Source organism: Varanus komodoensis, unplaced genomic scaffold (genome assembly GCF_004798865.1).
Source record: "Varanus komodoensis strain SLA01 unplaced genomic scaffold, ASM479886v1 scaffold4, whole genome shotgun sequence".
NCBI classification, from domain to species: Eukaryota; Metazoa; Chordata; class Lepidosauria; order Squamata; family Varanidae; genus Varanus; species Varanus komodoensis.
Genome location: NW_025335941.1, coordinates 38490300 through 38517832, shown reverse-complemented (window position 1 = coordinate 38517832; position 27533 = coordinate 38490300). Strand labels below are relative to the sequence as shown.

At 37.9% G+C, this 27533-nt stretch overlaps 1 protein-coding gene across 18 annotated transcripts in view; it reads left to right on the top strand.

Annotated features, from left to right (window-relative positions):
* ZBTB20 (zinc finger and BTB domain containing 20) overlaps positions 1–27533 on the top strand; it is a 635479-nt gene that overhangs the window by 314722 nt on the left and 293224 nt on the right. For 14 of the 18 annotated variants that reach the window (XR_006415891.1, XR_006415892.1, XR_006415893.1 and 11 more), the window contains exon 5: positions 18024–18147. The exons of 3 other annotated variants lie outside the window; for them this stretch is intronic. The gene's annotated coding sequence lies outside the window, so the exon portion shown is untranslated. Of the gene's footprint in view, positions 1–18023; positions 18148–18194; positions 27390–27533 lie in introns of those variants that run through there. One more of the 18 variants, XM_044442015.1, reaches the window with a different exon arrangement.

Sequence of the window (27533 nt, the reverse complement as noted above, 5' to 3'; positions counted from 1 at the left end):
GCTGCAACTGCATTTTTTTCACTTTGCTTGTAGTTCGAATATAGAAGTATCATTCAAACTGCGGAATGACTTTATCTCTACTCTAATGTTTGAACTCTGTATCATTCAAAGTTAGTGTCGTTCAAACTACAAGGCACCATTTCCTCTTTCAAGGAACTTAGGGCAGCTCGGTAGCTTCATTTTATCCTCACAACAATCCTGTGAGGTAAGCTAGGCTTAGAGTGAGTGACTGACCCAAAGTTATGCAGTGAGCTTCATGGTCAAGTGGATGCTAGAACCGGAATCTCTCAGTTTTTCGGTCCAGCACTCTATCCACTACACCAGACTGGCTCTCATGATGTGCATTCATGCAGATTCTTAAGGGAAGTGGCATGTGTTTATAAATATATGCACGTGCACACTCATGTGTGTTTGTGTGCACGTGCGCGCATGTATTGTCTGTGTGTATGAGAAACAGATGCACTTTAGGCAGATAAAGTAGATAAATATAGTTTCAAATGGAAGCATAAGTGTATAAATATAGACACTATGTGGAGTGAATGCAGGCAGATAAGCACAGTTTCATTATTACTTGCATTCTGTATAATAAAAGAGTGACTGACATTAAAATGACTGAATGGCACTGTCAGATTGCAGAAGTCGTAGTTTAAGGTAAGAAAATAACCTTTCTAGCAGTTTGAAGAGCAATTAAGCAGGGAGATTTAGTGACTTTTATCGTTTGCTTAATACATTTTTGCTGGATACTGTTTTTGCAGTTGGAGGCTAGAAGTAAAGCATGAATTCTTAGCATAACCTAAAATAAATTACTAATTAAATAAGGATCATAAATATAACCATAAATGAGTACACTTGCCACATTTCTTTAAATCCAGTAAGCCTCATATTTACTGTAATCGTTTTTGACTTTTGCAGCTACTCCTGACCCAAGGAGGCTTGACTGCTATTTAAGATGGCAATATATAAAGAATGTATGGCAGGCTTCATTTGTCTAAGACAGGCTATTGTTGGACAAAGTCCCTGAAGTGCACAAATTACCAATGTTGTGCCCATCATATTTTGATCTAACTATACCTGCTTTCATTGGAGAATTCTTTCCTCCCATTTCTCTCTCTTCCCAAAGACTTCAAATATAAGTTTGGTTACAGTTAAGTGGTATTGGTCTCAAACTCTGAACTCAACCAGCTTTTCCTAGAGTTCACAAAACATTTAATTTTATCCTTTATATTGCTTTCTTGCATTACTTAGTTTCTTTCCTGATCAATGATGGCAATGAAAACAATAAAAATACTGAATAACTTGTATTAAATGCAAACAGCTTGCTTATGTTCTGAAGTCTTAGGTATATTAGAAGCAATAGCTTTAATCTATTTTTATCAAAATCATATACACAAGAACAACTTTGCGAATCTGAATGTGTAACAATCAACTCTTTTCAAGAAAGGCCTTGAATATTTTGAAAAGCCTGAACTATATAGTTAAAAGTATTAACATATGCACTTGTTATAACTGAGCTACAGATAGTTAAACTGCTACATCAAATATGCTCAGATGCACACAATTAAGTTTTTGCAGAAGTCCCGATTAACCAGGGGACAGACAAAATGCATACACAAGAAGCATGCATAGTTTACCACTTTACAGTTAAATGAATTGAGAAGACATATCTCATGGTGACAGGAAGGTTCCCACATCCAGAACAAATCATGGGATAATTATGAATAAGGTTTGCTTTTGTTTTTGTTTACTTGGTATAACACACTACAATTATATCCTAGAGGAAATACTGTTTCTGAATCTCCATCATCCTGAAATTAATTATGTCATTATGGCGCTATTTATTTATTTATTTTTCAATTTATATCCTGCCTTTTTCCTACAAAGAGCTCAAGGCAGCTTACATCGCCTCCTCCATCTTATCCCCACAACAACAACCCTGTGAGGTAGGTTGGGCTGAGAGTCTGTGACTGGCCCAATGTCACCCAGTTGGCTCCATGGCTAAGCGGGGACTAGAACCCAGATCATCTGAGTCCCAGTCCCATGCTCTTAAGCACTACACCACACTGGCTCTCACTGTCCTAGTATGTATAATTTTATAGTAAATATAGAGACTGTTGTCTGGTTATGTTTATTTTTACATGTATGGAAATGCAACATGGAACCCCAGTTTAATTTAGTATGTGTGTTCCGTAGCCTTCATCATGTTGTGATTGGCTTCAAAATAATTGAACTTTGTGACTAATGAGAACCATCAGTTTTGCAAAATTATGGGCCCAGCTAGGTGTTGCAGAACAATGTCTTGTGTCTCATTAGCATCTATATTGTAATGTAATATCGCTTGGCTTTGCATTTCTCCACCTGTACATCATGTTATTGATGGGAAAAATGAAGATCAGATGTGAAGATGAAAATGTCATATTAATCATTGCTTGTAATCGTTTTATAAAGAAGGGTATATTCATTTCTAATGAAAAAGGTCTAATGTTTTCATAAAACTTTTAAACTGGACAAACAGCAATAGCAATGCTATTTATTTGTTCCTTCTTTTCTTTTTTTTCTGGCCATATTTTACTTGGCTGCTATATTCCAGAATGCATGCAACTATCACTCTTTCCTTTTATCATATGCATTATGAAAGTTTTTAAAATTTAGTAGACCAAAAGATCAATATTGCAGGTACGAAATTTTTTCATATAGTGTTAAATGTACCTTTTACTTACTTTGGCTTTAATCTATATAAAGGAAACCAAAGGGTGAAATACGAAAGATTTGTCTAATGGGTTAGCAGCCAAAATATGGCTTCCTCCTGGTTCCAGGTAAATCTTTCCTCATTGGTTCTACCAAATTTAGCAATTGGCCAAGATCCTGATCTCATGATGCCTTGCTTCTGCTGAAGTGGTTGGATATACTGGTGATCAATCATTTGAGAAACCTGCTTTGGTTACTTCCTGTCATGCTTGACTCAGTTTACTTCATGAAATTTCCCATCCTTTGGTGCATGTAGAAAATGGCTTGAGGAGTTAAGGAAGGACAAGAATCCTATGTACTTGTATAAAAACCACAGAAAAATTTCACAATCACTGGAAAACCTTCTTCTCTGGGGCCTCATAAGATTTATCAGCAGGTGAGACAATGCATGGTCATTACCTCATATTTAATCTTTCTGTCATCCCTGACCAATACAATGTGGTACTACAGCTGTGCAAAATAAGTGGTGCAAACAGGAATTTTATAAAGTCTCCCCTCCAGAGACTCCTTGTATACTGGCCTAAATTAATGCTTTTTCATTGGTTGGCTTTCATATATTCCCCATTCACCCTTACTTTAAGGACTGGGCCTATTTGTCCCAGAAAGGAGCATCCCAAGTTGAATATCAAAGACTCTGACTTTGAGGTGGACTCAGGCTGCAAAATTGTTCTTACTTTCTCTTACAGCTGGAATGAAAAGACCAGTTTCCTTTCCAAGGTCAAAGGACTGAGTAACCTCAGGAAATTTGTGTGTTCTAGGGGACAGGGAGGAGAGGACCCTGCTACCTCTAAGACATGATTATGCTTGTGGCACATTAACTTCATTCCTGCTCTGAAGTATTTCATTTAGCCAAATTTGGCTGTCAAACTGCTCTGTGGATCGGGAACTAGGCAAATGTACTCTTCACCTTTGCACTTCTCAGGGCTTGAATAAAATGCCTGTAATCCACTGAAGGTCTATGGACATCCCCACTAGATTGTACCCTTAGGAATTTAAATACCTTTCACTGAAGCATCGGAAGGAGTAGACATCAGACATGTAATCAGTTAATTAATCATCAGGTTTATTTAACTGGCCATGATATGAAAACGGAAGAGCACTGTTGAAAGTACAGTTTAGTTTGCCACAAGTGAAGATCTGGTGTTAATAACAATCTTAAAAATTACCAAAAGTTAATGTGTTATTTTGACATTAAAGTCATCCAAACAGAAAGCAAGCAGAAATACATAATATTGATTTTTTGTTTATCTAATCCACACTGTAACCAATGTTCTCTAGGCAGATTACAAACAGTTTTAAAAATAAAATGCCATATAACCATTGAAAATATAAAATACAATGCAAATATTTTAAATGAAATACAATATAATGCAAAATAAAAAGCATAGGGATTGATAGAACAGCCACAATACTTTTCATCTAGGTCTCTAAATTGCCTGGGAGAGAATAAAGGTGTTTGCATGGCACCCCAAAGATAATAAGATAGAGGTCAAGTGAAAGTCTTTGGGGAGTTTATTCCATAAGTGATGTGGTGGGGGCACCAAAAGGAGGGCTTTTGAAGATGGTCTAAGTGTCCAGAAAGGTACATTTGTGAGGAGATGTGTCCTTAAGCAACCAGAAAGTAACATCAAAGGAGGATACAGCAATCATTCTCTCCCACCTTTATAGAAACTGTTTTAGATCATGACATGAGAATGTCTTAATCTCACCAGAGTTGCTAGGGCATAATCTTTGATTGAGATTAAAGATGTCAGAGAAATCCAAAATTGATTCAAATAACAGTGGATTCTATGAATACAACCCACTGATTCCTTAACAGACTGACATCTTCTGAATCAGTGATTGTGCAGACTTGTATAATGGATTTTTTAGAGGGTTCTGGAATTATATGCAAAAATAGTTGTCCAGAAATAGTAGAATTTCTGAAAAATGCACACCTGTGGTGTGGTTGTTGGACTGGCAGCCCAGGAAATCCAAGTTCTAATTCCAACTTGGCCGTTAAGCTCACTGGGTGACTTTCGGCAATCACAGACTCTAAGCCCAACCTACCTTACATGTTGTGAGGATTAAAAAGAGCTAGGTTTAAAAGGAGCTCGTATATAAGCTGCATAGAGATCCTCACAAGAGCAAAAGAGGCAACAAATTAATATTATAACTAATAATATGCTATTTAAAACTCACAGACTTGTAAAAACATCTGTGATCTTCATCCTTTGATGCATAGCAGTCTTTCTTTAGAGGGGTGCATTTTACTCATTGATTGAACAGTGAGCCAAGAAAATTATGTGAAATATTGCATGATAGTGAAATTCTATAACCTGTTGCAGCTGTGTGTATGTTCGCATAATTCATATCCAAATCTGTCAATGCATGGATGGTGGAATGAATGATGGCTGACAGTCCATAAAACGGAGGGAAGGGGTCAAACAAAATTAATGCATTCCTAATTGCAATTCCGGAGTACTGCAGTTGCTGAACAGTGGAAGGTAAAACATTGACCCTTAACTGGGAAAGAACTCATCTGTATTTTGGAACCACCAAATTCCTCAAATACTGAGCACAAACAAGGGAAGCAAGAGATACTCTCAGACAAATAAGTGCATATGGAGCTTGTAAACATATATACATCTCCATTCTAGCACAGACTGCATCTTTGGGAGAGCTGTCCGCTCTTCCCTTCCCCACTGAGTGACACCACCCTTCTCCAAGAGGTAAGCTTGCCAGTCACTCATGTATGTGATACACAGAGACTACAATGAAGAAAGACATGTTGCCTACCTGCAACTGTCATTCTTCTAGTGGTCATCTGTGCTGTGCATTCACACATACCCACCCACCATCCCCACTGTGTCACTTGATACATAAAGGATATGCACACTCCTTACACTTAACAGAGGTCATACTTGATGGTGACCTCAGTTTTGAATTGAGCTCTTGATGGGAGCCCTTCCTCTCACTCTGAGTGTGGCTAGGGTCTGGCCTTCCACTGAATAATACTCAATAACTTTGGAATCTTCCCGAATTAACTCCATGCATGCGCACACCCCCATGTGTGAATGTACAGATGGACACTCAAAGGGCTACAGTTACAGGTAAGCACTCTGCCTTTCCCACTGCCCCATATAGAATTAATCAAAAGCTGACATAGCAAAGTTCATGTTCGCTTTCATGTCTTTTTCTTTATGACTGATTTACGCAGAACATTTTTATGCCACTTAGTCCCAAGGTCCTTTGAATATTATTGCAACATTAACACTTGTTTTAACTTTCATTGGCATTGTTGTAGTGGTGTTCATCTTTACTGTAAGAGTTTATATTGTATCAACTGGATATGGAGGCCACATTGATTTTAATAGTAAATGTAATATGCTTTAGTTATTGATTGATTGATTTGGTACATTTATATCCTGCCTTTTTCCATCATGGAATTCATAGTGATGTACATTGAATAATGACAGGGAAAAGAGTACAGGGAGCATGATCTTTCAGAGGAAGGTCTGCAAATTAGATTGCTATTGTTATTTGTTTATAATTTTTTATCCAGAAGACTGGATACTCCTGCTACTGTATTCGTGTGTGGGGGGGAGCATCAGCCTAACAGTCAGCTATGTATCTATTGTCTGTGGATTTCATTTTGTAACTTGCTCAGCTATACAGTATTTTTCTCCTGACAAGTGTATTCAAACCTGAAAAGCGTGAAAACGAAGAGTGCCCACAATGCTGCCTTTTAATTCTACCCTTTTCTAAAAAGTCTCAGACCGGAAGACAATGGATCTATTTAAGATCTTTTTTTGGCTCTGGAATTCTCATTGAGCTCTTTCCTGTCATTACATTCCCAAGAACATCTGTGACTTCTGCAGAGTACATCTTTCTGTTTTTTTGTTTTTGTTTTTGTTTTTTTTCCAAATCTCTGGATGTATGGAATGAAAACAGTGCTTTACTCTCAGTCCCTAAATTTAGTCCTTTTCCACATGGCAAACATAGACAATCAGTGTGCTAGATTTTCAGGGTTTTTTATTAAGATTTAATTTTTAATTTCAATCATGTGATCCTTATAAAAATGTAGGTAGATTTTTAAGGAGGGTTCTTGGTTTGGTTTGCACAAGACATGCCATGTAAATATATGTTTTACTTAGTATAGGGTATTCTCACTAAGAATAATACAAACATTCTCATCAACAGTAGTATAGAAAAGTTTTCTTGCCCAGTCTCATTTTGAAAAGGAAAGTATTTTTATTGAAAGGAAGTGTGATCTACTTTTCTTTAAAGTTGGTGTTTTAGTCTGTGTTATTTAAGAAGGGCATTCCTTTTAAACACTGAGATTTAGTTAATCTCACAATTTGATCACAAGTCTTGCATATAACTCACCTAGAAGAGTCTACCTAGCAATCTATTTACAATCCAGTCTACATGGTGCAAAATTTTTACATTTTACAAATTTGAGTATAGTAAATATTTTGAAGACTTTCAATTTCATATTCCTTATCTGCAACTTTATAACCACTACATCCTATTTATTAGCACTTACTTGACCAGTATGAATGTGGTTGATACTGTAATCTAATTTTACAAGGAAGTTGCTTGGGGGTGGGAATTTAAAGGTTAAATTAGCTGAATTTAGATGACCTAGACTATAGACCCCTTACTTTGAGTACATTCTATGGAAAATACTGCCTTCAGGTCATCCACTTAAATAAATTGGATGGTATATAAGTATTAGAAAAATAAATAATCTGGCACCATGTAAACTTGTTTTAGGAAACATTAACATTTCAGATCAGGCACACTCTTAGAACAGAGGCCATTTATATGTTAAGTCTGATTGACTTGTGAGTAGTAAAAATGAAAGCTATATAGGCAAGATTAAATCAGATTTCTTTCTTTCATTCTTTTTATATGTGGGAAGGTAAGCTCTTTAGCACGTGTTCAGTGTATTGGATGAGATGAAATGCTTTGGTTAAAATGTTGCATATAATTTTCTTGAAGCTGCTGTAGACTTGATGTGCTTACAACATTTTAAAATCATTGCATGTCTTTGGAAAGTATCTTGCCTATCCCCATATTAAATCCTTAGTACTTTTAGCTATCACATGCCTATCTTTGCAACTGTGAAAGATGCATCTTTACAGCCTGATTGTCTGCTATATGTGTGCAATGAGATCCTCTGAAAGCTTATGCTACTGTGATTGTTGAGCCAATTCTGCAGCAATGTATCTGACTGTTTTCAATAACACGACAGCCTCACACACATCATATGTGGTTATCAAGCAACCTTTCCCTCTGATTTATAGCATGCCTATATGCTCAGTGTTTCCCAGGATTTTATGGCCCAAGGTATGTCACTCTTGATGAACTCTTCCCATAAGGAGACTGTCTTTGCAACCCCTCCTTGCTAGACAGAGATACAAGGAGGAGGTGACCTGTGACATCTACTGCTCCTCCTCAGCACTACCACCACCACCACTGTCTGAGCTAAAGGCAGGTGAACCAGAAGATTACAATGGTGAAGAGAATGAACACGTCCAGGAGCTCTTATAAGTGTACTCCTGCTGGGTCCTTAGTGGTAGTCTGGCGATGTTTATCTCTGGCAGTGGGTCTGCTTTGTGGAAGAGTCAGATACGTTGGTGGGGCACATTAAAAACCTAAAGGGGGCTCCTCTGCACAGGAGGTAGCTGTCCATGTAAGAAAGAGAAGATAACGGAAAAATACTGCATTCTAAGCAGTTCTCTGAGTAGGAAAACATGTCATACTCCACCACAACCATCTTGGATTTAATGTATAATTTTGCTAATTTAGATTTATATTAGGTTATAATCTGGGTCAAGGAGATAAATGGCAGAAGCCTTGGCAAACTTTTCACAGCACTTTGAAAATAAAGTTGCTCAGATATGTCACAAATTGTAATTAATGAAGTTCCATTAATAGAGTTGTCCAGAGTACCATCTGGTCCAGTTTTATTAGAATTTCAGTTGTTGAGGCCTGAGGATGTAGACAAGGTGCTTGGCCAAGTGAGGTCAATCACCTGTGTGCTTGACCTTTGCCCTTTATAGCTTATGACTTGATGGGAATCTGAATGGGATATCAGACTGGCTCCAGGAGGTCATATATGCTGGCCTTTTTAAAGAAGAAGATAATTTAACTACTTGTGAAGATAAGTGAAGATATCACTTATAGTGAAGATAACTATAGGCCAGGTGCTGATATTTTTAATGCCTTATTGTAAATGACCCAGAGAGCTTCAGCTATGGGGTAGTATAGAAATGAAATCATCATCAATATCAGCATTATCATACTTCCTGGGCAAGTTGCTTGACTGAGTACTTTAAAATGAACTAAGTTAGCTTTATAACAAACCATGAGTTAATTCTTGTTGTTTAACCTACAAATAATCTTAAAGTGCCTGGGTTCAGATGTCACACTAACAACATGGAAATGGGATGTTCATGGATTGTTGCTGCAATCCAAAGTAGCTCACATTCATTGCGTATTACCCTGAATCATAAGTTTCTGTGCCTCGAGCCTTTGAATATCTGAATGCCCACTAATAAAGGATATGTTTATTACATATTCTTCATTATATATTCTTGCTGTCCCCTTGAAGTTCTGCTGCCACATGAGGAAAGAGAGGAAATATATACAATGACCTCATCTACCCACACCATTGCTACTGCAGCCAGCCAGGCACTGCTGAATTGCTGCTTGTCCACTTGTTCCCTGAATCAGTTTAAGTAGACTCTTGAAGGTTCACCTTGGTTGGAAAAAGTGATTGGCATGGCTCTCCAGAGATCCAGCCAGGCCCAAATGCCTGGATCTGAGCTGATTCTTCCCACGATCCAGATATTGTGGGAGGAATGTCTCTGAAGGTGACTGGTACCTTAGCAGAAAAGATCCTAAGAATTGTTGCTGAAAACAGTGTACACGTTGGATTGATTTGATTGGCTCAGTTGGTCTTATTTTGTGTGTGAACTTGTCTTTTTTGATAAAAATGTACTCAGTGTAGCAGCATTCAGTTCAAAATGCGGAAGTTGTCTCCTCTGTGGTTGTGCATGGTTTGTTCAAAGATAATGCTGCTTTTCAGGCTCAGGCACCACATGATGGTGGCTGACCTCTTTAAACATTGATCAGACCTGATTATTTATGAAGTGGAATGTGTGGTGCACAGAAAGGGATGTGGAATAGTTTCTGATCTGCTGGTATTCACCCTGAGATTATGCTTCAAGTTGGAGAAATGTAGCAAGGACAGGGATGTTGAAGTAAAGATGATGTGGTGCGCAGGCGAAGCTCCTCTGTTTGATTTTGCATATGATTTGGGGCAGCCATACATTTAAAGACATGGATCTACAGCTATCATCTGTAGTTCAGCCTTGAGAAATGGAGAAAAAAATAAGCTCTAGATCAAATGAGCTAAGTACAAATCTGTTGTTTCTGCTTCAGCTCGAGCCTTAGCAAGGGTCAGAATGGAGGAGAAACTCAGTAGTGCCCCATGGTAGTCCCTCTGCAATAGATCTGTACAAAGTATGTAGAGAACCATTGTGATGGTTAGACTATTTGACTGGCTTCAGGAGATCTTGGTGATTTTGAGCCAGTCACTGACAATCAGCCTAATCTACTTTCCAGGGTTGTTGTGAGGATAAAATGGGGAGAGGGGAAGGATAATGAAAGCTGCCTTGGGTTCCAGGGGTGTGGGGGATGATAGAATATAAATGGAATGGAATGGATTATTGAAATGGATCCTGCTATTTTTGCTTCTTATTAGACAGGCAAGACTTTCCTAGGGGAAATTGTATTCTGTACCTGTTTTACAATGATTTTTTACAATTTCCGCCATGGTTTTTGTGCATGAAAACTTACTGAATTCAGTATTTTATCTGCATGGATGTAAATGATATATGTTCAAAGTAACCTTTAAGATGCTAATTTTCAAGGGACATTTTTCAAGTTCCTCTTTGGACTGTTCCAGTCTGCAAGCCCTGGAGAAAAATCCCAAAAAAAGTTTGTAGGAACTATAAAATCTGCTTGTTAAATAATGTTACAGGAGGAGCAAATGTCATAATAAAAGCATCCTTGCAGCTACAATAGGAATAGAAGTTAATGAATTATTTGCATCAGATTATTTATTCAGTGCATTTAAAATGTTATTTTTATTCACATAATATTCACAGTTAGATGAATGGGTTTCCTTAAGCTATAGTTGCTCTTGAATCAGATTTTGCTTCCTATGGGAAATAAAAGAAATGTAAATACTGAATTTAATCGAAAACATGATTTTTAAAAGACATGTTCGAATATTGCATTTTCCAAAGCAAAGAATATTTACATGGGGATTTTTGTCCAGTACTTGTCCTACAAAAGAATTATTTAAAGCTCACTATGAATTAAACAAACACAGTGTACTAGACAGGCATTCATTTATGCATTCTTGATTAAAATAGAAGGCAAGGCATAAGGTATTTTATTTTTTAATTGGCCATGTACTAATGTTACTGAAATGTTATTTATTAAGCCATTGCATAAACAAGTTAAGCATGCTGCTTTATATGTGCTGTTATTGTTTTGCATGGTTCATGATTGCACAGAAGTGTACATTTCAAACCTGATTTTAGGCATGCATATTCAGAAGTAAATCTCATATGACCTTAGTAGGTCTTTATGAAAACTTGGCATAGGATTGCAATCTTGGACGTCTCCCCTTATTAAGTTTCTAGCTGTAAGTTTATTCCCACTAGAACCTTAGTGACCCTTGGCCACTTTCTCTCTCTCAGCCTAACTAGCCTTGCAGTATTATTGGAAGAAGAAAGGGATAAGAGAAAATTAGGTATATTGCCCTAAGCACCTTGAAGGAAGACTGCAATGAAAGCTGAGTAAACAAATTAAGATTAGTTAAATTTAATGAACTTTTTAATTTTAATCCAGGTTTTGTTGTTAGATGCCTTAAGTGTGCCATTCTTTGGCACAAAGGTGGGATAGATATTAAATAAACATGGAATACCGAAAGAGTAAACCACAGAAAAACAAAATGAGCAATATTCTGTTATGATTCGCAAACTGTTCTCTTCTTCATTGTCCAATGAAACTTGTGAAATTTCATTGATAAATAGGAAAACTCTATTCTGTTCAGAAGTGCAATAGATTCTCATGTGTTTCAATGGTTCTCACCTGTGCCCTATAAGCTGTGCCCTACAATCTTATAATTGTAATTCTATTTTATCTCTAGATTACTTCCATGATCCATGAGCATATGCATGATCTATGAGCATCAATATTTTGTTGTAAAAAAAAGTGAATAAGCTTTAACTAATAGTTATATTGTTATGTAGGGTCTCCCTAAACATTCGATTTTCATATATAGGGGGTATTATCAATAGGAACGAAGTTTTGTGGGGAGGATCTTAGAAGCCAAAACAAGGGGCTGTATATCCAGACTTTTTGGCTTTTTGGCTGTATATCCAGTGCAAAGCAAATTTAACGACATTTGTGCAAGATGCATTTCCTGCCCCTCCTTTCAATTCCCTTAAAAAAAGGGTTGTGGGACAAGTGGAAGGAAGAACCAATAAAACTGCTGAGGCAATTTATCCCTCCCACTCCAATCCACTACCCAGTAACTTGAGTTTCCTTGAGTTTCTCAAACCCTGGGAAAATATTTTTGAGATTCACAAGCAGAAGGGAAGAGAAAGTGGGGAATTATCCTTGTAACAGTGTCCTTGCAGACATACTATATTGGACAGAATTCATCATTCCTGTTTGATTGATTAATTGATTTTATGTTAAACCTATGCAACTAAGTATGAAAACACAAGATAAATGTATTTATTAGGCATCTGATAAATTCAGGAAATAAATAAATATCTGAATTTTCTCTCAACAGAGTAAATACAACCTCCCAGTCAATTGCCTGACTTACTATAACAGAAATATGCTAGATAAGCATTTTGCACTTCTATTTCCCTAGCCTTATTATGCATTGTCATAATAATACATAACGGGGAAGGAGGAGCCCTATCATATAGTGAACACTAGGAGTAAGTTGCATTTTATAGCATCCCAGTGTGTGTAAAACATTAAACAGGAATGAGGTGTTACTGGTAGGACCAGGAGAGACAGTAAAACTCTTATGAATTACATAGATGATTTTCATGGGAGACCTCTTGTAGAAAAATTTCATCGCTTGCATCCCTTCTCATATGGAGCAGGCCCCATAAATTTCATGTACAGTGGAGAGCCACTTTCCAAGTGCTGCTGATTTGCTTTAGCCTCTGAGAAATTTTCTCACAGTTCTGCCTGTGGAGCCTGTCACTAGCAGTCAAATAAGGACAATTTTGCCATTCTCTCCTGCTGCTCTATTTTTTTTTTCAGTGCCAGTACATGTATTTGTTATTCTTTATAGCTCCCTTTGAAGTTGGGAATCCAAGGGGAATCTAAAACCGACCAGATGTTTCTGCTGCTGGAGATGCAAGAATTTTGGTTTAACTGAAAGTTAGAGCTGTACAAATGCTGTTGCAGCTAAAATTCTCCCTTCACTAGAGTTATTCATAATTTATTTTATATTTGCACTTAGCATCCAGAAGAGGTGATGCCTCATGTCACTAGCCCAGGAGAGGAAAATGGATGAATTATCCAAGTAAACATTGTATCAGCAACTGCCTGTGTTGATTTCCCTTATGGGGTTTTAGTTCCACTGCAATGCATATTTCCCACCCACACTCTTTTATGATACATGTTTAGCTAGGGAAAATCACTTTGATATCACTTTGGGTTTCAAGAAAAGATAACCTGATTGGTCCAGTTGGGTGGTCAACTTGTAGTATATACTTTAGAAGGAAAACAAACAGGAGCAAGCATAATGGCTATTGTGCACATTTACTCCTGCCCTATGATAGGTAGGGAGTTATTGAATAAAATGTTTTAATAAATAAATAAATAAATAAATAAATAAATAACTATGGTTATAATCTGTGAATTAACAAGTTCACATTAGATCTCTGGAGACCAACTAGAGAGATGGAAGTGCCTGGAGATGAAAAGGGCTACATTTATTTTGGAATTGTATATTTATACTTCTGGGATGAAGCAAACAGCAAAATCTTTTTTGTATCAAAAATGCAAAACCTGCTTCTAGAGCTATTCAGAAGATTATAATCATTTAAGTATCCCAGGACCTCTTAGATATTCTGTCTTTACTGAAATAGAAGGTTATTTTACCTGGTTCATTTAGCTCTCCCTGAAAAGAAGGAAGAACAGCATAAATATAGAGATTTGACTGTGGAGAAAAATTTAAAACATAAAACTTAAGACTTCTCTTGACAAATTTGCATCCAAGCCACAAAATTCTGATTCTAATTGTGACAGGATATCCTTCCAGTTTTTAGAGTACTTGGTTCCATAGGTTAATGAACTAAATGTTCTTTTATTGATTAACACATATACTTTGGTGCTTTAAAAACCCTTCCAAAACTTATACCCATCTCTAAGAATTTTATCACAGTCACCATTCTGTCATTAGACTGGTAAATTTGACCCTTTTAGTGCTCTGAATGCCACTTTCTTAAAGGTGTGTGTGTGTAGAGAGAGATAGTGATGATGATGACAACAAGGGCATATGGACCATGGGGCACATATTGCCCACACTTTCTGGTGGTGTTGCTGTCTTCATAGTCCACTTAGCTTTTATCCTCCCGACCATGCCTTTCAGTGTTCAAACATCTAAATAATTGTACAGAAATATTTAAATTAATTATATAGAAACTTGGTAAGCATTGACTATGTCATGCACGTACCTTTAGTTACTGACTCACTCACTTCAAGCAGTCTTACTACACATCAGAACACCAGAATGCTGAATGTTAGTGCAAAATCTTACGAAATATTTAAAAATAAAATGTTATGTACCTTAATGCTCAGATCTATAGATATTAATGGGGAAGGGTAAATTCAAATTATTTTCTCATCCTTTTAATTTATTTGAGGGTTCAATGTGGTTCTTTTTTGTTATCATTTCTTTAGTCTGATTTCTTTTTCTTTTTGGTCAAGGCCCATTTATATGGCTGTTGCTGCTGATGGAGCTTAGTATAATAATCCAAGACATGCAGCTAGGGGCTTCAAAAAAGAGTGTTCCTCCATTCAACAGGATCTTAGAAGTTTTTGTTAATTGACATCATCAAAATTAGTTTCCTGCCAAGAAAGATATTTCAGTGACCCGGTTTCTATAACTCAAGACAAAAGTTGGACTCATTCTGGGTTTGAGCAATAGTAATTGCTTTCAGTATGTGTGTGACTGCTCTGTGTGTGTGTGTGTGTGTGTGTGTGCGCGCGCGTGTGTTAATTTATTTATTTATTTAAAAACACATGTCTTCTTTCAGACATGTTTCCAGGATAGTTTACATAAGAATAAAAATACAAATGCTAGATAGAAGTAGAACTCCTAAATGAACCTTTACAGCATTGTTTATTCATATGCTAGAATCAGATATTAAACATTAGGAATGTAAATATTATAAATGATTCAAGTAAAGCAGTGATGCATCTCTGATTAAAACATATCTTTCTTTCTTTGTTGATTTATTGTTTCACCTTTTTGAGGGTGGGGTTTAAACCCAGTTTCTCTGAAGACTAGTCCATTATACATTTGGAATTGGTATAAAAACCAAAACTATCAAAACCAATATAAAAGTAGCATAGAAGAGAGCAATGACAATGACAGAGAACCAAAATGACAATAGCAGCCTATGTCTCAATGCTACGTTATTAAAACAAATAAAATAATTCAGCTCCAGAGCAATTAGTATAAAATATACATAACAAAGAATAGGAATTTGAAACAAATAGGTTTTTAATTAACACCCATAGGAAGACTTGGAATGATAAGACAAACCTCCATTAAATATTAAATTAAACATGGGCTTTTGCCAAAAAGGGTCTTTCCCTTGTGTCCACCAACCTAATCGTTTGCACCAGCAGGCCCTTGAATAGGGCCTCCAAAGATTACTTTAAAGCATGGACAGTTTGCTATACATGTCTGCAGTTCTTCAAGTAGCATGCTCCCAAATTGTTTGGAGCTTGAAAGATCAAAACAAGCATGATAAATTTTGTCTAGCAACAAGTGCAAGTAGTATAATACTGAACAAATGAATGAACTGTGTCAGCAGCTTTGAGTGCCCTATCTTCACGAGTGTCCAAACAACCACATTCTATACCAGTTGACAAGTCATCTTCAGAGGCAGCCCATAAAGAATGTGTAATGGTAGTCTAACCTGGATGTCAGTAATGTACAGGTACCAACGCTTATTTGCATCTTCACTTGTCACTGAAATGTTGCATTCAAGATACGTGAAGTGCTGATGCTGCCTGCTCTATGTGATATGGCACCTTTGGGCTGTGGAGGAAGCAACTGCAAGTACCTGAGAGTCCCCACTTTTCTGCAATAAAGACAAAGTTTCATGTCAAAGTGGGCAAAATCAGACCATTCTGCCAGGCTCAGTTAGCTTAGGTTGAGACTTAAGTTGTTCCATTTCAAGGAAATATTTGCATGTTTGAAGTTGAATTAATTCAGGCTTATATCAGCTGCAATTTGCCCTTTAGGTCTAGAATTCAAACTGGTTTGCCCAAGGGGAAGCAACTGTAACAGTTTGCCATTTCAGCTGCTATGTATACTATTGGCTCCTGCCTCAGTCCTGCCACATTGATCTCCAGAACCCCATCCACATGTTGGTCTTGTAGGAGCAGTTATGAAACCTTTGGGTGGCCCTGGCTGAAAGGAAAGTAATGTTTATTTCTAGTTCTTATATTTTTTTTTTCCTGCAGTGCCATGGCCAGTCTAACAGCTTACAAGAACAACATGGCTGTCCTGTCTATTCTTCTGTAGAAATGCTCTATATTTTTATCGCTTGCTGGAAGTTTGTATGACAAAATCACATGTCACCAAAGCCAATGTATAGCTATCCTGTCTATGCTGTTCCCGATGGTATTGGCTTTATACTTGGAGAGGGTCTTGGTGTGAACCATAGCTGGACTTCACATGGGCAGCAATATTATAAAGTAATTCCATCCTAAGAGATTCAGAAGGCTTCAATACAAAGGTATGAGAAGCTGTATCAAGCCAAGTTGCACTGAACCAAGATCTCAGACTGAGATTTTCCAAACCTGACACCTCTTTCATGGGAGAGGAACTTAGGACCATGAAAACTGGGGGGAAATGGCTTACACATGTCATTATTATTTGATTATTCTATAGCAAAAATAACTCTATTAAGACTTGATGGTCAGAATTAGGCATATCTGCTTTCAAAGGCCAGCCTAGCAACTATATGGTATCAGGTAGTGAAAGGAAACTGCAAAACTGAGAAAATGAAACAATTTAAAAGGAGGATCAGGGTACTTGTCTGAATTCAAATCCCATCAGTTAATTGGAGGTGGGCTGAAAATAAATTGATGCAATTAAGAGCCTTTTGACACTTTAAAGAATAACAAGTTATTGTGATATAAACATTTGTGGACCAGAGCCCACTTTGTCAGATGATGCCTATTAAGGTACCACAAGAGTCTTTCATTGCTTTTGCTGCAACAGAATAATACAGTCGGAGTTATTATTACAGTACACATCAGTTTGTACTGATGTGGCACCCACATACGTGTTTTATTGGTCTCTTACTTTACATAGCCAAGTAGCAAGTTAGTGCATGCCATCAAAAACAAACCAAAAATTATCACTTTCTTGGCAGTTATTCCTTAACTTCTACAGTTAGTGGATGGTCCAGTTCAGACCCCCATCTTAAATAGATCCTGGGCAGTCTGTTTAGTCAGTGTTTGGAACCTTGTTTCCCGGCTTTCTGAAGACTTTAGAAATTGCAGTTTGGCTGCCCTGGACAGAATTAGCATTTAACAGACTGGTGAGAGCCTCTTGTCCCTAAGAGAAAAATTGAATCAAGCCACATGCTGAACCTCTCTTAGAATTAGTTTTTGTATGAATCAGATCCAACTTTTTCAGCTGTTCTTTATCAAACATAAAGCACTTCCGAATGCACATAAATTTAACTAAAGAGGCTTTAGAACTATGTCTAAGTTTAGTAGCTCTTAATTTTTCTAAATTTCTCAAACTGGGATGATCATGAACTAAGTGGCAACAGTAAAGTGCTTGGGAAGAGAAGAAAGGAAATTCAATGACTTTTATACATGGTAACACCCCGCAGCAGATTCCTGTCCCCTAAAATAGCAATATCTTTGCACTTAGCATGTATGTGCCCCAGTGTTTTTTTAATCAAATTGTATTTGGTATCTGGTTATAGGTATTGGGCCTGCTCTCCCAAAATACTGCATTCTGAGGTGGTTACCTCAGACTCTGAATCTAAACTGGAAGAAAAGGCACGATTGGAATGCTTAGCTGAATTGCCAACACCAACAAGCTGCAAGGTAAGCCAAGCAGCTGGTGAGAACCAGACCACCTCTGGTTCAAAGGAAGACATTGTAGAATATGGTGGTCTGAATAGGAGGTGGACTGTTTAATCTGCCCAATGGTTCAACACCAATTCAAAAAAATTAAATACCTTCCGGCACTCTGGCTGTCCAGCCCACAAGCAACACGAACCACCCTAAGGGTGGAGCCAACTCTGTTTGGTAGAGAAGGGAGGAGAGAAATCCATTTTGGAATCAACTTCTGGCTTGGGAAGAATCAAGAGCCACAGGTAGAGGACTTTCTAACAGCTTTTATATTACCCTCTCTGTATTAGCAAGCCAGTATAGCTGCCAGCTTTATCATAGTAAACAATAATAGTGAAAAGCCTCTCCTCCTGATCTACCAGAAGAAACAAAAAGAGAAGTTGTGGGAGGGCCATACTGGCTCTTGTCACTTAATCTTTGTAGGAAGTTTCCACCCTCTAAATATTGTTGACTCTAAGTACAGTATCAATTGCATTGTAGTGGTGGATGTTACCAGGCAAAACCACCCACCATAGTTTCATATACCCATGGGAATTAGTTCATGTTGCTGGGCCCCTGTAGGCAGCATTTTTGCATGGTGCTCATGGGAGCTTGGCTTTCTGTGGTGCTGACTCAGGCAACGGAGGTTGTTTGAGGGCTTAGCAATCCAGAAATAAACTGTGGAAACTGCTTCTTCAGTTCATATGACACAACAAGCCACTTAAAAATGACACCCATGGACACTGAGAATGGTAGACCCTGCAGGTAAATCAACACATGGTGGGCTGTTGTGTTTCCTGAACCAGGTTCCTGAGTCAGACCATTGGTTCATCTAACCCAGTATTGTTGACAATCATTATTATATTACATTTATACCTCTCCATTATTCATATTACAAGAAACCCAAAGTAGCTTGCAAAGTTCTCCACTGTTTTATTCTCTCTGTTTTGTCCTCATGACAACAAAACTGTGGAGTAGGTTAGGCTGAGAATCCATGACTTGCTGAAAGTCATCCAGTGGGTTTTCATGGCTGAGTGGAGACTAGAACCCAGATCTTCTGTGTCCCAATCCAACACTCTTGACTACTGGACCACACTAGCTGTCACTGATATTAACAATGACTAGCAGCAGCTCTATGAGAATTCAGGAAGGAGTTTTGACATGGGCATTCACAAAATCATATCAACCTTGTGCATTAAGCTTCACCAGGATTTTTTTTTGGTAACATTTTCATACCTTGTAAATTCTTCTTTCTGTCATTTATTCTCCACCATCTAATGACCATGCTAATATTCCTTTTAAGACTGGTTTAGACATGTTTACATCACTTGAACAGACTCTACTGAAAAGCATTCATCGGAAGTTGGTATGATAGAGGGAAGTCTGTCTTTCACATTACATCTGCCATGGCCCATTTCTTATGTGCACATCATTGTCTGAAGTAACATCAAGTGATGAATATGCATGTGCGAACTAGCCTCTTGGTCTAAAGATGGGTTTCAGGTTCAGAAAAAACAGTAGCTTCCATCTACTGGTTTATTGGGAAATTATTGTGAGTGGCAATAATGCAAAATTATATTTGCATCAAACTTGTACAATTGCTTTTTCTTGTTCCGTAGAGATGCATGTCTGATATAATATGTCTAGTACATCTGTACAAAAAATGTAATGTTTGTGTTCCATGTCACACAAAACATATAGAACAAATTATTCAACATTCTACATTGAAACGGGTTGTGCTAGCAGCTTATTTAGTTTATTTAAGCAATGTAAACAACTCATAGCAAGTTGATTGTTCTAAGCTTTGGAGTTCTTTTGAGTAGCTTGAAATAGGAGGAGAGTTGTATTCCTTGTCTGACATATTCTGTGATTCAGGTGAATTTATAGTTGTTTCCAAGGTGATAAACACTGCTTCTGTTGGATGTGATTGCTTATCTGTGATGCAAGAAAGGAAGTGACAAGTATTAAAAGTATGTATAAAGCCTTACACTTTAATGGTCACATGTGGCAGAATGTGTGCCTTACATAAATGAGTCTCCTGATTATAATTGTGGTATCTCCAGTTATGTAATCTCAGGTAACAGAATTTGTAAAGACTATGCCTGTGACACCATGAAGAGTTCTCTTCAGGAACCACAGAATGTTTGCCAGCACTGAGCTGGAGGGATATTTACAACAAACGGTCTACAAGGCAACTGCATCTGGCTACATACCATAACTTTATTGTGGTTTAGTATAAGTTAAGATTGGGATACTTACAATAGGTTTTTGTGTCTCATCATTGTCTTTGTCTTTGATACAATGGAAACTTATCCTAGCACTTCTGAAAGTGATCCATGTGCAGTTCAGAACCCTCCCACCCCCCACAGAGTGACCTGCAATGTTAACCCACTCCAATACTTCACATGGAACCAGGGCAAAGACTTCTAAACAGGAATTAGGGAACTAGTGAGAAAAAGCTTCAGTTCCTCATCCAAACTTGCTCCACTCTAATTGCTTTGGAAATAAATATGTCAGTTACTGGTAGTGCCTTTCTTTGAGTACATCTCTATTGGGTCTAGCTGTGTGTGTAAAGCAGGATGTATTTTTGTTTAGAGATTTAATCTGAGCTTGCACGCAGTACCTATATTTCTTTCTGTTTCAGACCACAAATACTGGGAATAAGGAGGATTGTTATGGTGTGGGGTAAGGGTGGTAGACTCGGGAGCTCACCAATTGGTCTCCCTCAATCAGACCTATTACACCGAGATATGATGATAAAATGAGGTGAGCTGATATCAATGTATGACCCCTTGAGCTCAGCACAGAAAGGAAAGGATGCAAACATTAAGAAAACATATAAAATGCTATAATGTTAAAAACTGGTTAAAAGGCCAAGATACTGAGTTTGTGTGGGTGTGACTTTATGTACTTGTGTCCATATTTAGTACTCCTTCTGCTCATACACAGAAGAATGTTAATAATTTGAAAAGTGTTGTGTTTGATGTGCAGGCTTCACAACAGATGCTCAACAATCAGGCCCCTACAATTTGATATGTTATGCCCAGCTCAACAAAGGAAAACAAACCCTGTCTGTGATTAAACCTTTTAGGAATGTGGAAAGGTGCAGTAACTTTGTCAGAGGAATAACTATGATAATACTAATTGAAAGAGAAATTACACGGCACAAATGCCTTGCGCTGTGCCTTTCATACACTGCTGTCAGTTTTTCCACTTTGATAAGAAATGCTGAGCATGTGGTGCCTCTAGCACTCATTCCCAGTGGCTGGATGCCTGGTGGACTGGGTGCAGCTTGACTTTGAGGAGCTGCAGCCAGGAGCTGAAGTGTAGAGGAAGAGAAGATACAGAGGAAGCAGGTCCAAGAAAATAAGCCATAGAAGGCAACAGTAACAATTCTTTTAAAAGATGCAAAAGTATCTTGAAGAGTAACAAACTATGCAGGACAAGAACTTTCAGTGGCAAGAGACTACTTCACAGGATGTATGGAGGGTACACATGTGATATTATAGGCATGTGCAAGCCAAATGGGATTTAAAAATAATGAACATAACTGGAAATCAGGGGATATCCAATGTGATTCAATCAATTTAACAAGGTTCAATAAGGCTCTGGATTTGATAAGCAATGCTTTGCAGACTCAGTGAAGCTGACCCAAACCAGATGAATGTGAAAAGACATTGGATTTGGAGTCTCTCTGCAAAGGTTAACAAATTCTTACATGTGATATTTGTTCTAACTGTGTATCTTTTAATTTTAAGCAAGAGTGGGATTGGTGATGAATTACAATCGAGGGATTGGAACAAAGAATCACAGCTTCAGCCTATCATTTCTCTGGAGCAAATCACACCCTATAGTGAATTTTCTACTAGAGAACACTGGATAGAAGAACTTTTGTGCTAGCAGTTAATCAAGAGTTTAGTTACATATTACACAGAAGTGCTTGCAACAGAATCTTGTGTTTTTCAGGGAGATGAATGTTCTTTGTTTTTAAGAAAAAGCATATTTGAAAGGGAATGCATAACCTTTTGGCTTTGCAAAGTGTGTTGGGAACCTTATCGGGCAGGGCTCCAGTCAGCCCCACCCAGCATGTCCAATGGTCAGGGATAATGGGGATTTGCAGCGAATGTCACCTGGACTGTCACAGGTTGTGTAGCTCAGTTGTCAGGAGCAAAGCAACTTGAGTGGGTGGTCTGGAGTAAAGAAGTGATGGATGAGGAAAGGGTCAAGCAGCCCCATCCTCCCCTGCTTCTCCATTGACAGTTGGAGACTTGACATGGCAAACAGGAACACTGAGTAGCTGAAAGTAGCTGAAACTGGGTGTTAAATGAAAGTATGTCCAAAATTTACCCTTATGATTGAATTTTTGAGGTTTTTTTTCTTTTGCAGTGTCAAACAGGCATGGTAAATGAAGATGTTATTTCTCCATATGTTTATATATGCATATATTTAAAGCATTTATCTACTGTTCTTCAAAATATTTACACCAGGGTAGTTTTTGGTGTGAATTAAAGCAAAACAGTAAGATAGAACAACAATCAAAAAATCATAATACAGTTAACATAATCACATGATTGAAAAAGCAATTAAAGCAGCAGTGTTGCAGTATTTCTAGCTTCCTGGATTACTGTTGGAGTTAGAGTCACACCTCTTAGCTCCCTTCCCTTTGTTGATAGCACTAACTTGCTTTCTCGTGTTGAATGTATTTTTTTGCCTACAAATTATTTTGCAATTAAAAAGTTCAGTCTTAGTATCCCTCTTGGATGATTGGGCATGAATTCTGTTTTGGAAAACTTAAGAATCGCTTTTCAGTTCCTTGTTCCAAACTTATTTTTGGTTACATTGACAGGTCATCAGTAGGGATGCCTTTTGACCAGCACATCTAATTACTTTGGCTTTAATATGCTCCTTATCCTTAATGAGCAGAATAAAACGTCCCTATTCTTATCTCAGTTTGTCAAGACAGCCCTTCAAAGACTTGGCTTTTAATGTTTTATGGTTTCTCCCTTGATTGCTCCAAGGTTCTGACTAAATCACTAATCAGTTAAATAGTTCACATAATGGACCCCCCAAAATGTAGGTTGTTAATTATTTTTTCAGCACAATGGCAATTTAATGTACCTCAACAGAGCATCTTGGTAATACCTGAAACAGCTTTGGACCTACTTTAACTCTGACAATTATTTTTGCTTACCCAGCACCAGGCTTTTGAGGATATTGATGCACTTTGAAGTCACTAATGGATAAAGCTTTATGCACATCCTGGGGAGGTACTTAAATAGTATTAGTATCACTTGCAGGTAAGGAAACTGGTGCATGGAGAGGACAAGTGACTTTTCCAGCATCTTGCAGTGTATTAGTAGTACAACTGGGAAATCAAATCTTTTTAGGGTTGGTAAGGGAATGAAACAAAATCTGAGGTGTATGTCTGGTTCTCACAAAACAGCAGATCAGGTGCCATACCTATGTTTCAACTCTGCCATTTCCAGCTGGAAATTGAAGTTCACTGGATGAAGTTGGGCAGGGCTGTCACGTACAAAAATGATCCTGACCTATGGGGTTGATTCACACATAACATATTCCAATCCACAGTTTGCAGTTCTGTTTTTGAGGTCAAGCGCAAACCATGGTGTGCTGATTTGAACAAAAAAGCTATATTTCACTAAGTAGAAAGTGCATAAGGAATGGAGAGATTGTGTCATGCTCCTGGATGACTGGAAATACTACTGGGAATGGATCTACCCACTGAAATCCAGCATGTCAAAAAGAAAGTTATGTTAGAACCCTTCTTTCTCATTTTCTGTGTAGAAAAAAAATCTTTGTGTTTATATGCATATTTGAGGAGCTTTACATAATGTGTGTATTGGCTTGCCATCTGTAGAAATCATGCAGTTGAGCTTTACCACCTGACCTCCTGTTTCACAGAACTCAATATATGTTTGGTTTGTTCTGGGTATCTGGGCATCTTATACTTCGACCTGCTATATTGCTTTCCCTTCTTCAGTACAGGGGTGTGCTGTACCTTTGTGCAGTAGCACTCTCAATAGCTTCCTTGAAGAACTGCATGGGTAGTCATCTACAACATGAGCAAGAACAAAGTATAATGTAAAGATGTATATATTCTCTGTAAATTAAAAAAAACAAAACAACAAAACTCTTGAATACAGAACTTGGCTGAACCCAAAATACAGATCAGGATTGGACCAAAAAATACTGAGGCCTTGGCTTTCCTGAGGAAACCCTATGGTTTACAGGCATATTTTTTGTTTCTACATGGCAGTGAATAAACCCAGGAGTCCTGTTAAATACAAAGCAGGGGGTCAGCCACTGGCCTTCTAGCTTTCCTTTCAAATGGACAAGCTCCTACTGGATTCTAGCACAAGGGTGGTGGGATCTGCTGGGTCATTTGCACACTGTGGTAATGACTCCCTGTAAGATGTTGGTTCAAATATTCCCATAGTGTACATGAATTGCTCCACTGCTTACAAAATGTATTGGTTGTTTCAGTTAAGGTAAGGGGGGCTGTTCCAGGAAACAGTTTTCAATTACCTTTCTTTTTGTGTGAATTTGTCTTATTTCATGGAGGAGAGTTTCAGCACTTAAAATGTACTGTTACTCTATCTTAAGGGAAGAGGAAAAGTATCTAAAGGTAAACTGCCATCAGCATTTTAATTCTTTCTGAATGTGATATTGGCTTTGTGGGTAATGTGGTGTAGTTTTAATGGATTAGCTCCTAAGAGCTACAGACAATGTGTGGTGTGTTAGCATACGCAGACAAAGGAATCAATATTTATTCAGTTGCATTGAAATCCAGAGACAAGAGACAGCTAAGGATGTAGGCCATAGTGCACAAACTATTTCCTCCGCAGTTCTAGGTTACTAACTGTAAATGTTATGACCAGTTTTTGAACTCTTGCTGAATGTGGTGGATATGTCTGTAGTCTCAAAAGACTCATGTCAGAAAGAAATTTCACAAAGAAAATTAATTACACCTTGCTTTCAGCAGATGAGTATATAAGCTGCTACTAAAAATAATCAAGGATAAATTGTGAATAGCCTGGAGTAGGTGTTCAGTGAGGGAGAAAGGCCAAGAAAAAAAGGTCCTTTTTCTACCCCAGCCTCATTTTTATGGGAACCACAAAATTTGTGTGTGTGTGTTTGTGTGTGTTGTTTTTGGTTTTTGTTTTTTACTTCACAGTTTGGGCCAGTCTTAACAAGAACAAACTATAGCTGACAGAGATATTTGGGTGTTGTAAAATCTTATTTATTTTATTTAAAACATTTACCCAATTCTTAACTAGAAAGACTCCTTTCAAAAAACAGCTTTGTTCTCTGGGAAGAGCAGGGGATGAGGTGCATAAAGATATTCTAATACTGTAGAAAAGCAAGGGAAATGGGGTCAGGAGAAGCTGAGGAATCAGAGTTGCTGTATTTGGCAGAAATGGTCATTTACCTGGTGAATTAGAAACAGTAGCCATTGAATAGAGCCATGGTTAGCTGTGGAGAAAATGAGAAGCTAAGTGTGCTAGGCACACTAGGAAGGCTTCTACTGTTATGTATCCCATTGCCACTGGAGTTCCATTTTTGATAGTGTGAAGGGAAGGGCTGTGTCAGTTGTGACAACCAGGTTGTGCAATTCTCTAGTCTGGTCTCTTTATTTGATGTTTTAGTGTGCTGCAAAAGCTTATTTCTTCTGTGGTACCTTGCTTTAGTTGACAGTCCTTTCTGATTTTCATATTTGGTTAGCTTGGGGGTTTTGTTTAAATGATACTGTTCTATGAATTATGTTATTATTTATACAATGCTGACTAAGGTCAGGATCCAACTTGTCATTCTGCTAGTGCAAAGGACCTCATGCAAGCAGCAACTAGGTTCTGAAATATGAGCAAGATAAGAATTTAAAGTTGTGCTCATTCCAATCCTGTTGCAAGTATCACATATGTATGAAGCAGCCATTAGTGGATTATAAGGAATCAACATGCATATGTATGCAGGTGTGAAAAAAATGGCTTGCATATGTAATGTTCACTTGTGCGGCCTCCATGAGCATACAGAAAGCCTGGGCTGTCTGTCCGTCCGTCAAAGACCTATATAATAGTTGCTTAGAAATGTTATGAAGGTGGTAAGAGATTATCACTTTAAATACATGAAGATTGGGCCTCGGTCAAATAAATTCAATTTTGATTGGCTGGGAATTCTAGCTATGTGGAAAAGAGCAGTAGGAGATGGCATTTAAGGAACTGATGAATTCTCCACAGGAGAATTTCTCTGTGGAGTATGACAGAGAAAGTTTGCTAGTTGATGGGTTGGTGTTAAAACAAAACCAGGAGAAAGCTGAATAGAAAGTGAATAGCTAAAAGGTGAGTATTAGGCTATTATTTGTCTGTGAGATAACAATACATGACTGGTAAAGTTCAGGCACAGGTGGCTTGGTAATTCCTGGAAGGTGCCTCAAGATCTTGCAAGAAGAATGTTACAGAACTAGGCAGTAGAAACACAAGTTCTGTCCAGGCAGCCAGAAATAAAACAGGAGGCGTTTTGGGAGGCAGTGGGAGATGGTAGCCAAGATGTGGACTTGGTTGTGAGTGTATTTGGTTGGGGTAGAGCTTTAGAGAATTTGTCCTGGAGTAAAATAAGTCATTAAGAGGCTTGTAATAGCAGAGTTGTCCCCTGAGTCCTTAAGAATTGTCGCTAAGCATACTTTTGAAACCACCAAAGTAAGTGATAGTAATCCCTTATGTACAAAATATCCCATTAATGAATTTCTTGCTTAATAGTTATCTTGTCTTAAGTGTTGATGCCCATCTCATGCCTAGGCCTCTTATACCAGCTACTATGTATGTATGTATGTATGTATGTATGTATGTATGTATTAGATTTCTAACCCACCCCATTAACAACATGGCTCCCTGCAGTTACTAACAGAATTGGTGAAAGCAGAAAAGCAATAACTTGGAAAACCTTGGGAAAGCACCTTGGAAAACCCTGACTAAATGTGGCAGAGAGTTCCTGAAATTAAAGCCTTTGCTGGAAATAAGAAATTCTATAGCTGTAACAGCCAGTGAAGGAGCTATTTCTCCATAGCAGGTGATGATGCTGGAGAGAGGAATCCCCCATAGTATGACTTCGCAACCCTTCTGGAAGCATGACATTTTGAAATTGGTATAAGGCTCTGCAGAAGCTAATGTTGGGAATTTCAAATGGTGGATTCAGCTTTGCAGACACAGCCAGATGAGGAGGTAAAGGTTTCATGTGTGGCAACAGGTGTCATATGGCCCTTTTCAGAGGATCTCTACTGAAAAAGCACATTCTTGATCTTTAAGGCTACATATAGCAGCAGTTGCATGTTCACTGCACTTTGCTGTGTTCTATAATATTAAATT